The 12,220-nt window shown below is 41.0% G+C and overlaps 1 pseudogene; it reads right to left on the reverse strand.

Moving 5' to 3' along the window:
• Positions 1–11,151: 11,151 nt before the first annotated feature.
• LOC116628272 lies at positions 11,152–11,779 on the reverse strand (annotated as a pseudogene).
• Positions 11,780–12,220: the final 441 nt, after the last annotated feature.

A 12,220-nucleotide genomic window follows, 5' to 3' on the forward strand; every position in this document is an offset into this window, starting at 1 on the left:
GTGAAGTGGAAAACTGAAGGACATTTACCTGTTATTTTATGAAGTCTTAACAGAGTGGTGAAATTTGTTTTGTTCGCTTGCTTTTTTTGTTTCCATTTGCTATTTTTGAAACTGTAATATTTATTAAATAAAAGAGTAATAGATTATGGTTATTTTTCACTTTTTTTCCATTTGACATTCCATATATATATATTTGTAGATATATATATTTATTTCCATATATATATATATATTTATATAAAATCAGGTTGTAGGAGACAATCATGTTTTTTTAAAAAGTTGGCAGCCATTAGATTAAAAACGGTTTGAAAATATAACTACCAGCCAGGTATGTTTTAGAGTACTGTGTCAATTTTAGCACAGATGTGCCATGATAATAACTAATTCTTATCGCTTACTATGTCCCAAGCACTGTCCTGAGTTCTTTGTTCTGTGTTTATTTATTTAATTTCTACAACAACTGGGTGAGGAAAGTACTGTTTAATCGCTATTTATGGATGAGGAACCGGCCCCGGTTGGGGAGGAGTGGAAGACGTGAGTTAACGAAGTCCCGTGGCTGTGTCAGCTGTAGCTCTTGCAGTCCGTAGTAGAGATGTAATGTAAACTGTCCTGGGTTCTTTTCGTAACTTTTTTTTAAGATTTCTTTTTTATTTTTCAGAAAGAGCGAGCACAAGCAGGGGGAGCAGCAGGCGGAAGGAGAAGCAGGCTCCCTGCTGAGCAAGGAGCCTGATGTGGGACTCCATCCCATGACCCTGGGATCATGACCTGAGCCGAAGGCAGACGCCTAACCGACTGAGCCACCCAGGCATCCCTCTTTTCTTAACTTTTTAATTGAAATTTAATGCATGTATAAATGCATGAAGTACACCAATGTTAAGTGTACAGCTTGATGAAATTTTACATGTATATCCTCCAGAAAATCATCACCCTATCAAAATATAAAATATTTCCAGCATCCCAAAAAAGGGCTTCTTTTGATCCTTCCTAGTCGATACCTTCCCAAAAGGTAGACTTTATTCTGATTTTCATCATCATAGATTAGTTTTATCTGTTCTTGAACTTCCCATAAATGAAATCATGCAGTTTGTACTCATTTCTGGCTCCTTTCACTCAATATGGAAAGCCATCCGTGTGTTTGTGTGAAGTCCTAACTCATTCTTTTTTGTTGCCATATAGTAATATTCTATTCTATGATCATTCCACAATGACTTTTCCATTCCCCTGTTGATGAACTTTGGGGTTGTTTCCAGTTTGAGGTTATTATGAATAAAGCTTCTATGAATATTCTTTCTCATGTCTTTTAAAGAACAAATGCCCTGGGGTGTATCCTTAAGAGCGGATTGCTGCGTTATAAAGTGGATGTGTATTTAGCGTCCATAGAGATTGCCAAACAGTTTTCTAAAATGATTATGCCAATTTACACTCCCACGAGCAATGCGTGAGAGTTCCAGTCTCTCCACATCCTTGCCAACTCCGTGTCATTCCAGTAGGTGTGTGTAGGGTTATCTCATTGTGGTTTTATCTGCATTTCCCTGATAACAAAGAATGTCAAGTGCTTTTTAATATCCCTGTTAGCCATTTGGATATCCTTTTTTGTGAAGTGTCTATTAAATCTTTCTCTTCTATTTTTAATTAGGCGATTTGTCTTTTTCTTATTGAATTATAGCAGCTCTTAACACATTCTTGTTGGGAGTCTTTTGTCAAATACATGTAATTGGGAATAAATTCTCACAGTCTGGCTTCTCTTTTTGCTCTCTTAATGGTGTCTTTTAACACCAAATCCCTTTCAGGAATTAGGTAATAAATATATTTTACATAACACATAAAAGGACAGAGCTTATCTAATTAAGTTGTCAACATGCACAACATGTAATAAAATTTATGTCAATAGCTTCAAATTTTAGATAGCCATTTTATTCACTCAAGCATTCATTTCAATATTCACCCCAAGTTAATTGTGTGCAAGGCACTGTGCCATGGATACAAACATGGCAGAGTCTCTTCTCGCCCTCACGGAACTCCATGAGGCTGGCAGGTGATAAACTGAAATAATGAAATGAGAGAAGTGATAATAGTATGGATGTTTCCATGAGATGAGGCTAGAGTGAGTGGACTATGAGGAAGCTCAGTAGGAAGAACATTAAAGCAGTTTCGCCAAGGGACATTTGCCCAGCCCCTTGAATGAAAAGAAAGGAGTTCCCCAAGCAAACTTGCAGGAAAGGGCATGAAAGGCACGGAGGGGTCAAAGGCAAATATTTTGCTGTCGCTGAACCAGTGATTTCCTGTATGTGGTTTTCCAGACCACCTGTACCAGGTCAACCTGGAGGACTTATGAAAATTGCACATTACTGCCTTTCATCCCAGAATTTCTTAATTCACATCTTTGGAGGGAGGACTTGATAATCTGAATTTTAACCTTGCCACGTGAGTGGTTGTGTATTTTTTAATGCCCTTACATTTGAGAACCATTGAACGGGAATGTAGGGAAACCAATATGACACAGAAAATGGTGCCTAGAGTCAGGTTATAAAGAGCCTTTCCTTGAATTTCATGCTGAAGACTTTGGGTTAAATCCAAGTTGGGCCACGTAAGGCTGTTAAAAGAATTTTCAAAGGGGAGAAGTTTAAAACTCAAAATTAATGGCCTTGATGAATGTAGTTTCTTTCTACTTCCCAACTGATACATTAAGATCATCAAGGGGACCTGCACAATCTATTTGATAGCATTTGAACCATGTCCTGACTAAAAGTCAAAGGCGAAAGTAATATTTGCATTTCCTGTTCTAGATCTGAGATTGGCAAACTTACTCTGGAAAGGGCCAAATAGTAAACATCTCAGGCTTTGTGGGCTGTGCAGTCTCTCTTACCCCTACTCACTCTGCCTTCTTAGCAGGAAAGGGCCAAGCAGCCATAGAAAATATAGAAATGAATGGGCATGGCTGAATTCCAACAACATATTATTTACAAAATTAGGCAGGTCAGATTTGGCCCATGGGAAGTAGTAATTTGCCCTCATTGATTCTAGATCATTTCACTTAGTCTAGTCAAAGACTTATATGCAAGTTTTAACTTCAAGAAGTTTGGGAGCTGTCTTCTCCCCCCAGATCATGTTTGACGACTGTAGTTTTAAATAAATATAAATCTGAAACAAATTATGAAGAAAAAAATTAGTGAAATCCAGATTGTGATAGATTCTATAAGAAAATGCCCTAGATGCTGAAAATGTGATGAGAAAAGAAGGGGGGAAAGAAGGAGACTATTTTAGTCTAGATTAAAAGGAATTTAAGAGAGTTTACAACCAAATATAATGCACGAAGATTGGACTCTGGATCAAAAAAGGAAAAAAAAACTGCTATGAAGAATACATGTGGGACAGTTGGGTAAGTTTGAATATGTGCTACAAGGTAGATGCTATTAAATCAATGTTATATTTCTTGGATATGATAATAATACTGTAACTATACGGAGAATGCCTTTGTTTCCTAGAGATATATGGTTCTATCTAGGGATTAGAGTGTTGCAAATATGGTTCAATGAAAGAGAATATGACAAAATCATACCAATTGTTATATCTAGCTAAAGGCTACACATGTTTCATTGTACTATTATTTCAACTTTTCTGTGGCTTTGAAATTTCTTAAAATTAAAATGAGGGGAAATAAATATTGCAGAGTTCAAAATACAGTATGCTGTTTTTTTTCCTTTTGCAATGCAGAAGAGGACAGGTCTACTTCAAAAAAGTGAAACCAGTATTAGAATTTCATCATAAATTAATGAAAGGTCTCAGGGAAATCTTCATGTTAGGCCTGGCGTTGTCATTTAAAACTTTCAGCTCCAATTTGTCACATTCTCACCCCAACCCCATCTACCTTTTTTTTTTTTTTTTAAGATTTTATTTATTCATTTGAGACACAGAGATACAGAGAGAGAGAACATGAGCAGGGGGAGAGGCAGAGGGAGAGGGAGAAGCAGGCTCCCCGCCAAGCCAGGAGACAGATGTGGGGCTCAATCCCAGGACCCTGGGATCATGACCTGAGCCAAAGGCAGACGCTTAACCATCTGAGACACCCAGGCGTCCCCACCCCTATCTACCTTTTTAAAAAATCTTTTACTCCCCAAGTTGCAGGAGGGAGGGGCGTGGAAAAATTCACATTTCACAAGCATATACGATATGTCATAAACCCGTGGACTGTGGCCCTGCTCAGAGCACTGCCCCCCATCCTTTCTGGTGAGGGTGCCCCTGTTGTGGCACTGACATTGTCCCTGCTGACATTTTGAGTCCCTTCTGTGTGAAGTGTGGGAAGTGGATCAGGATGAGGGGACAAAGGCAGAACTGGCAAGAAAGACAGAATCATGTGTTCACACAGTTCTCCTCTGTCTCCAGCTTGGAGTCCTCAGCTTTTTTCTCTCCCTTCTCTTTCTGGCATAGCTTAGACTCCTCTGGGGGGTCATTTCCGGAGTGCAAGTCTTGCTCTGTCACTCCGCCTTTCGGTTTCCTTCCCCTTCCCCTTGGCAGTTACAGAACCTTGTGTTGAAAATTGCTCGAAGGGGGACCAGGTGGTTGGCAGTTGCAAATAACTAAATTTAAGCCTTATGAAACATAGCACTAATTTAGGCTGTTGTATAAATTTATCCTGAAAAAAATATATATATATATAATACGAAGGGAAAGACAAGTAGAGTGCTGTTTAAAAAGAACACAGCTAATAATAACAACCACAAGAGCATCATGCATAGGAAAAAGCTTGAGCTCTGGTGTTAGGTAGGCATGGGCTTGGATCTCGGCTGTGCCACTTAGTGGCAGGATGATTGTGGACAGATTACTTAACTTCTCTGAGCCCCCGTTTCCTTATCTATAAAATAAAACAAGTAATACTTACTTCTTGTTAGGCTGAAATGTCACAATATAATCTTTCCTGTTTGGCCGAGACGCTTCTAAACATCTGAACATTGATCAGGTATAATTGCTGGTTCAGCTTAAAGTGATCCTTTCTTTTCCACAAGAGTGATTGAGTACACAGCCAAAATGGGGGGAAAGGGGCAGCTGAAAAGTTCCTCCAGGGCAAGATGGAAAGCCCTTCTTTGAAGTCTTTTACCATTCAAATGCATCCAGATATTATCAATGCTTCTCAAAACTTTAATTTGAAGACAAATCACCTGGGGCTCTTGTTAAAATGCAGATTTTTAGTCCATAAATCTGGAGTGAGGCCGGAGTTCTTAACATCTGTCAAGCTCCTTGGGGATGCGGATGCTGGCCTCCCGCAACCCACTTTGATTAGAGGGCCCCAGGGCGTATAGGGAAGAACCGGGGATCTCTCAGATTGGGAGCACACAGGATTTCCAGGCTCTTTGCATCCCATCCTCGTGCTTATCCTGGGGCAGCGACTCACTTAACATGTCTGTTATTAGTTTTCTTTCTATTAAATGGGATGTTCCTTTCACTGTGTTTTAATGAAGTGAAACTCCCTTTTCAAAACGAACTAACAACATTGTCAGTTGCCAGTTGAAACCTCACTCAAGAATTAAAACCAGGAGCTGCTCTGCGAAGAGGAAAGAATGAGCTTTGCTGTGGAAAGTCGGCACAGCGAGAAGCAGCTCGGCAATCACGCGCCCTGTGTGCAGCACTGACCCCCCGCCCTCGACAGTGGGCAGGAGACCTGCGCTCTCCCGTCATTGTGAAAGTGAGAAAAGGGGAAAGCAAACTGCGGAGAGGGAAGCCTTGAACGTGAGCCTTTGGGCTTTTCTCTCCGGCGCTGGCCCCCCTCCCTCGGAGAGTGTAAATGCTCGCGCAGCAGGTTCTCACCTCCCTTCGTGAGTCCGGCTGGAGCGGGCCCAGAGATTTTGAAAGGCTTGATTTAGCATATGTTTAATGTCAGGTGTTAATGTGAAAGAGTTGGCTAGATTTCTCATCTACGATCTCCAAAAACAGTTTGGAGGTTAAAATGAAAATCGACCAAAGCAACAAACACTTACTGAGAGTCCATTAAAAGCCAAGAATTAAGTTAAGGACTGTGGAAAATGAAGTCTAATGAGACACTCCCCTGCTTTCAAGGAGTTTCAATATTATTAAAGGAGATACACAAAACAAATGTTAAAAGCCACACGACATGAATAAACTAACTGTGAAAGGAGTAAAAAGCTGCGACCAATCAGCGATTGGAATGATGGAGCCCATTAAAGTATAGGGTCTGTCTGTGCCCAGTGAGTACCACGGAGCCTGTCAGTATACATCCGTGCATATTGCTGAATAAATGAACTGATGAATGAGTGAGTGAATGCGAACGAACCTTTAATTTCTGAAAAATGAAACCCATTCTCCCCTGTTTTATTTTTTCCTTTTTCCGAACCATCGTCCACTAGCCCCACATCTGACACAGCCAGCACAGCAACTAAGCCCTCAGAGCGCAAATCACCCCTTACTCTGCCTTTGAGGAGCTTTTTTTTTTTTTTTTTTTTTTTAAGCTGGGGTTGGGTAATCCTTGTATGCTGGTAGCTCTATCTGCTGGGAAGTTCCCTCCGGAGGCTTATAGCCTTAGAAAGAGCTGTTGGTGATTTCCTCATTGAAGAAAATAAGGTAGGGAGGAGGGGAGAAGAGTGACAAAGGAGATGGTGCAGGGAAGGTACGATGACAGCAAAGGACTGGCCCTTTCTGGAACAATGCAGTTATCCAACAAGCTGTGGTTGGCTGCTGGGGCACCAGAGTGTTGTGGGACCGGATGAGGGCAAGAGCCTGAGCGCTGCTCAAGGGGGAGAGGGCTCGACTGCAGGGCACATCAGTTGTACCTCTCTTTGGTAGTATATTCAGCGGAACAGAGTAATATTCTGGGTACTAAAAACTGGGAAATAAATAAAAGCTATTCAAATCTATATAACTCTATTCCAGAGATTAAACCTTGCTCTATTCCTTTAGCACCTACAGAGTGCCTATCAAGTGCCCATTCACAAAACCTGTTGTTTTCTTTATTGTAACTGTGTGTGTGGGCGTGTGTGTGTATGTGTGTGTGTGTGATCAATAACATTCTTTAAGGAAAACTTGTGAAAGACTTTGAAATGAACAAATTAAAAAAATTAGATTTTCAGGTGTCTTCTTAATGGAATGCGAGGTGTTGTCTAGCACACCTTTCAATCGCACTCTATAGGGTCCATGTCTTTCATTGTGTCTGAAGGATTTTACAGCTCTGTAAGTTGTAGACAATTGGTGGTGATGCCAAAATTCCTGTTCATAGAAATGTAAATGAACTTTGTCAAGGTGAGTGTGGTTGTTTCCACCAAAGGGATGAGGCCAATTGTGTCTCTTTGAGCAAATTCACTCCAGTACTCCTGATTGCCCGTATACATATCTGTTCTTTGAATTAGTTTTCACATCTTACTGGTTTCCTTATTAATGAAAGAGTTAAAGAAAACATTTGGGACATATCCACTTTATATTTATATGAAAGCCATGAATTTATTTCTTTTAAGAATTATCCTTTACACATGGGGAAAACAAGCGATCAGATGTTCAGACCTTATTGGCAATGGAGAAAACAGAGCAAATATAAGTTTGTAATTTCAAAACAGGGTGTTTTGTGTACAAAATGAGTATTAAAATTTTACCCCCTGGAGCTAGTAAGTTTGTTTATTTATTTATTTATTTTAAGTTTTTTTGTGTGTGTGTCAGACAGAGAGACAGAGCACAAGCGGGAGAGCGGCAGGCAGAGGGAGAAGCAGGCTCCCTGCTCAGCAGGGAGCCTGATGCGGGGCTTGATCCCAGGACCCTGGGATCATGACCTGAGCCAAAGGCAGCCGCTTAACCGACCGAGCCACCCAGGCATCCCTGGAGCTAGTAAGTTTAAATACAGCATGTCATCATCAGTGTTCCTTCAAGCAGGGTAGTTCTAAGTCAGAAAATAATTTGGCATCTTTACATCTTTTTTTTTTTCTTCAGTGGGAACTCTTTGTGATATCCTTGTTGTAGGGGAGGAAGAATTTTCCTCTATCCTCTTATGGTAAGTGAGTGAGGTTAAATTGACAAAAGATAGATTAACAAGAGAAGGGTTTATTTTGTATGCAGTCATGAATTTCTCTCTCTCTCTCTCTCACACACACACCCAAAGAAGTGCTCAGGCCTACAAGCTTATATACCATTTTAACACAGGGTGATAAATTATGGAGAAGTATCGACATAAAAAAGGGATTTGGGCTTCTAGGGGTGGTAAATTGTGGGAAGCTAAATATATGGAAGAAACTAAGAGAAGATAAGGATTATTTTAGTAAGGTTTGTTCATTCATCTCAGTCCTGACTTTTTGTCTCCTGTGATAAGGGTTGTGCTCCTCCCGGTGCTGGAGAGGCGAGGGGGCACAGCTTCATAAAGGGAATTTTATGTGACCTTTACAAAGGGAAATGTATGCCTCTGTGAGAAAGGGGGCGGGCAGAGACTTTGTGTCTGCTATTTATTAACTGCCTTCAGCTCAAAATAATCCTTATGCCACAGTGGCATATTTTGGGGTGGCAAATTCTGATCCACTTTATTGACATCACTTAGACCACTTTATGTATGCCTGCTCCCTGATCCTGTACAATAATTAAATTATTTCTTGTGATATAATCGCTGAAGATGCCCTTAAAAGCTTTTGCTGCCAGGTCTGGATTTCTGCATAGCTGAGCTGCCCTCTTTTATTTCCTTATCACATCTGGCTCACGACTTCTTACCATTAGGGATCCACAAAAGAGAACCTAGATTGGATCAGAAGTGTTGCTTCAGCCAAAATAATTGAAGTTATAACTCATTCACTCTCCAGAGGATTTGGAGGATGATGTAAGAAACAACCCTATTTTATTTTTGACATTCTGACATGTATGTGCTTAACCACTATTCTATACTGAACCTCCATGTACTAATATGGAATGATGAGTTACCTGAAAAAAACCAATGTGCAGAACAGGGTCTACAATATGCTAAATATACATTTTTTTATGTATAAAAAAGGGAGGGAGATCAGAATCTGTATTAGAATTTGCTTGTATATCATATAAATGAATTTGAAAGGGTATATTTTAACCCAAGAGAAGATTGGGACAAAATTGGGCAATCGGGAGACAAGGAAACATAGAAGGGAGATTTTTAGACTATATACTATATTATGCTTTCTGCTTTTTGAATCTCATGACTATATTATTTATTTCTAAAAATTAAACATTTTTCAAAAAACTAAAAAATGTTTTTAAGGTACACTATAGCCTATTAGGCTTAAGTTCCAACATTAACAACATGTAACAAAAATAAAATAAAGTAAGATGTGAACTATAAAATTATTCAAGTGTGCTGTGCTGTGTGTACCGGATGGAGCATCAGGACAGAAGCCCGAGGAAGCTGTGTGCTCCAGACCGATGCCCCCAGCACACTGACGACACAGTCACTATGGGGCAATAACAGTATTATGTACAGCCTTTAATTTGTGATCAAAACAAGTTTAAAGAATTAGGGAATTTGTGCTTGAGCAAAAAGGAAAGAAAAATTGCAAACATAATACTAACACTTGGTCCCATCCCCTCCTAAAACTCCAAAAGAAGGAGTTCAGTTTCCAGGGGACCTCTGATAATACCTACATAGATGTTTTAGAGTCCACAAGCACTTTAGTTACAATTGGAGCTATAATTAACTATATTTTAAGATATTTGGGAGATTATCAAGTTTTAATCTGTATTGGAACTGCATGGTGCATAGGTCAAAATATTGTTACATGAGGTTATGTTAAAAGTCTTACCAAAAAAAAAGATACCTTCCACTTTGTAATATTACTGAAATCTTTAACTCACACAGGGCTGGGTGAACACCTGTCAAGGAAGCCCCAGGGCATGGAGCTTCTACTAACTTTAGGGCCCATCCCCACCCTCATATTAATCCAAATAAAAGCAACACTAAAAACAGAAAATAATATCAGAAAGGCTGGCAAAATTTTGATTTTCCTTAAGATGACAACTCTAATGTGTTAAGGTATTAAAATTATAGAATGAGGGACGCCTGGGTGGCTCAGTTGGTTAAGCATCTGCCTTCGGCTCAGGTCATGGTCCCAGGGTCCCAGGGTCGAGTCCTGCTCAGGCTCCTTGCTCAGCGAGGAGCCTGCTTTTCCCTCTCCCTCTGCTGCTCCCCCTGCTCTTTCTCTCTGTCTCTCTGTCTCTCTCTGGCAAATAAATAATAAGTAAAATTAAAAAAAATTATAGAATGAAAATGCATAGAAGTGGAAAGCACAGACATGGGAATAAGATGAGTCTAAATCCTAGCTCCACTATTTACTAATTACATAACCCTGGGCAAATTTGTTAGCTTTGCTGAGTCTCAAGTTCTTCACCTATAAAATGTTCAAAATAATACCCACCACTCACAAGTATCTGCGAGGAGTAAAAATAGTTAACACCGAATGCTTGCTATACACCAACCCTGCTCTGAGCACTTAATGTGTAAGTCTGTTAATCATCAAAATGACTTTATGAGTTCAGTACTCAAGTCAAACCCAAGAGGGCTGAGGGAGACTGAATAACTTCCCCCAAGCCACACAGCAGGTAAGTGGCTGAGCTAAGATTTATACCTTAGCAGTGTAGGTCCAGAATGCATACTCTTTACCACCACAGAATACTGATAATGCTTAAGATGTTAAAATATCACTTATTGTAGAGCTTTGATGTTCTAACAGAACCTGAATAATAGGCGATTGCATAGACAGATTTTTGTTTGTTTGTTTCTCAACCAACATTCTGTGCATGAGCATTCCAGTCAGGGACCCAAGCTCCTTCTATATTTTTTTTCATCTAATCAGCCGGAATTGCCTCCATCCACCTGGTCCAGGATGGCTCATCATTACATACACATTCCAGGCTACAAGAGGGCTGGAAGGCGACAGGTGGCCACGTGTTCTCTCTTCAACAGCATCTCATGTTAGTTCACTTCCCATTGGCCAGCGTGTGGTCATATGCACCCATCCAACTGCCTCTTTAGAGACTACAAATGTACTTTTTATTTTGAGAGACAGAGAGAGAGGGAGAATGGAGAAGAAAGTGAACGAGGCAAAATCTAAACCTAGAGAATCTGGGTAAAGTATATATGGATATTATCTATACTATTCCTGCAAGTTTTCTGTAAGTTTAGGTTTGTTTTGTTTTGTTTCATTTTTTGTTGCTGGAATGCAAAACTTTATTATTAACTGGTTTGAACAAAAAAAGGAGTGGATACACCTAGAAACATGGACAGCATCTCCCCCAGCAGCAGGCGGGGTTGGGAAGGCAGGCGGGAGGGGTAGGCCTAGGTAACCCTCTCTGCCCGGGCAGAAGTGGAATCCCAGGAAAAGCATCAGCTTCCCTCCATCTCACTGTGGGCGCCGAGACCACGTCACCCAGGGAAGCCCAGGGCCGCAGCTGAGGGCAGAAGGCCGAGCAGCCAGGGGCCAGGCCTGGGGGAAGGTGGTTAGAGTGGTCCTAGGATGACATCACCAGGGGGGCATGATGGGCTGAGGGTTCTGCAGATATGACATCACCATGGCAGAGATGGACAGTGTGAGGCTACTCATCATGTGCTTAGTGTCCTCAGAGCTCTGGGAGTTGGCCAAGCTGAGGAAGGAACAGTAGACAGCGACCCAGGCACACCACTTGAGCTTGAGCAGGAGGCTGCACATGCCGAAGATCGAGCCGAAGCAGGTTCATGTGGTTCAGTGTCGGGTGGTCCGAGGCCGGGTGACACTGGCAGGGGCTTGTACTTCAGCACTTTGTTCAGCCTCCCTGGGTCCGACATAATGTTAGTGGACATGGCGGGTCAGAAGGTGTGACTCTTCCCTCTGTAAGGATAGTTTTGAAGTAAAAATGTTTTAGGGGTGCCTGGGTGGCTCATTCGGTTAAGTGTGTGCCTTCCACTCAGGTCATGATCTCAGGGTCCTGGGATCACATGGGGCCCCCTGCTCAGCGGGAAGCCTGCTTCTCCCTCTGCCCCTCCCCCCACTGGTGTGCGCGCGCTTTTTCTCTCTGTCAAATAAATAAATAAAATCTTAAAAAAAATAAAATACATAAAAGTTTATTTATGACTGAAGAAAAAGCAGTATCTACTACTTAGAACATAAATGCCAGGCGCTATGCAAAGTACTTGTGGCAAAACTACTGTTCTCCCAGTATCTGTTCTTATTTTCTTCCAAAATTAGTATAACCTTGATGGGAGGCAGGGGAGCAAATCCCGCCACCTGTCTCTCTCTTTCTC

The sequence above is a fragment of the Phoca vitulina genome, unplaced genomic scaffold, assembly GCF_004348235.1.
Source record: "Phoca vitulina isolate PV1807 unplaced genomic scaffold, GSC_HSeal_1.0 scaffold3, whole genome shotgun sequence".
NCBI lineage: Eukaryota > Metazoa > Chordata > Mammalia > Carnivora > Phocidae > Phoca > Phoca vitulina.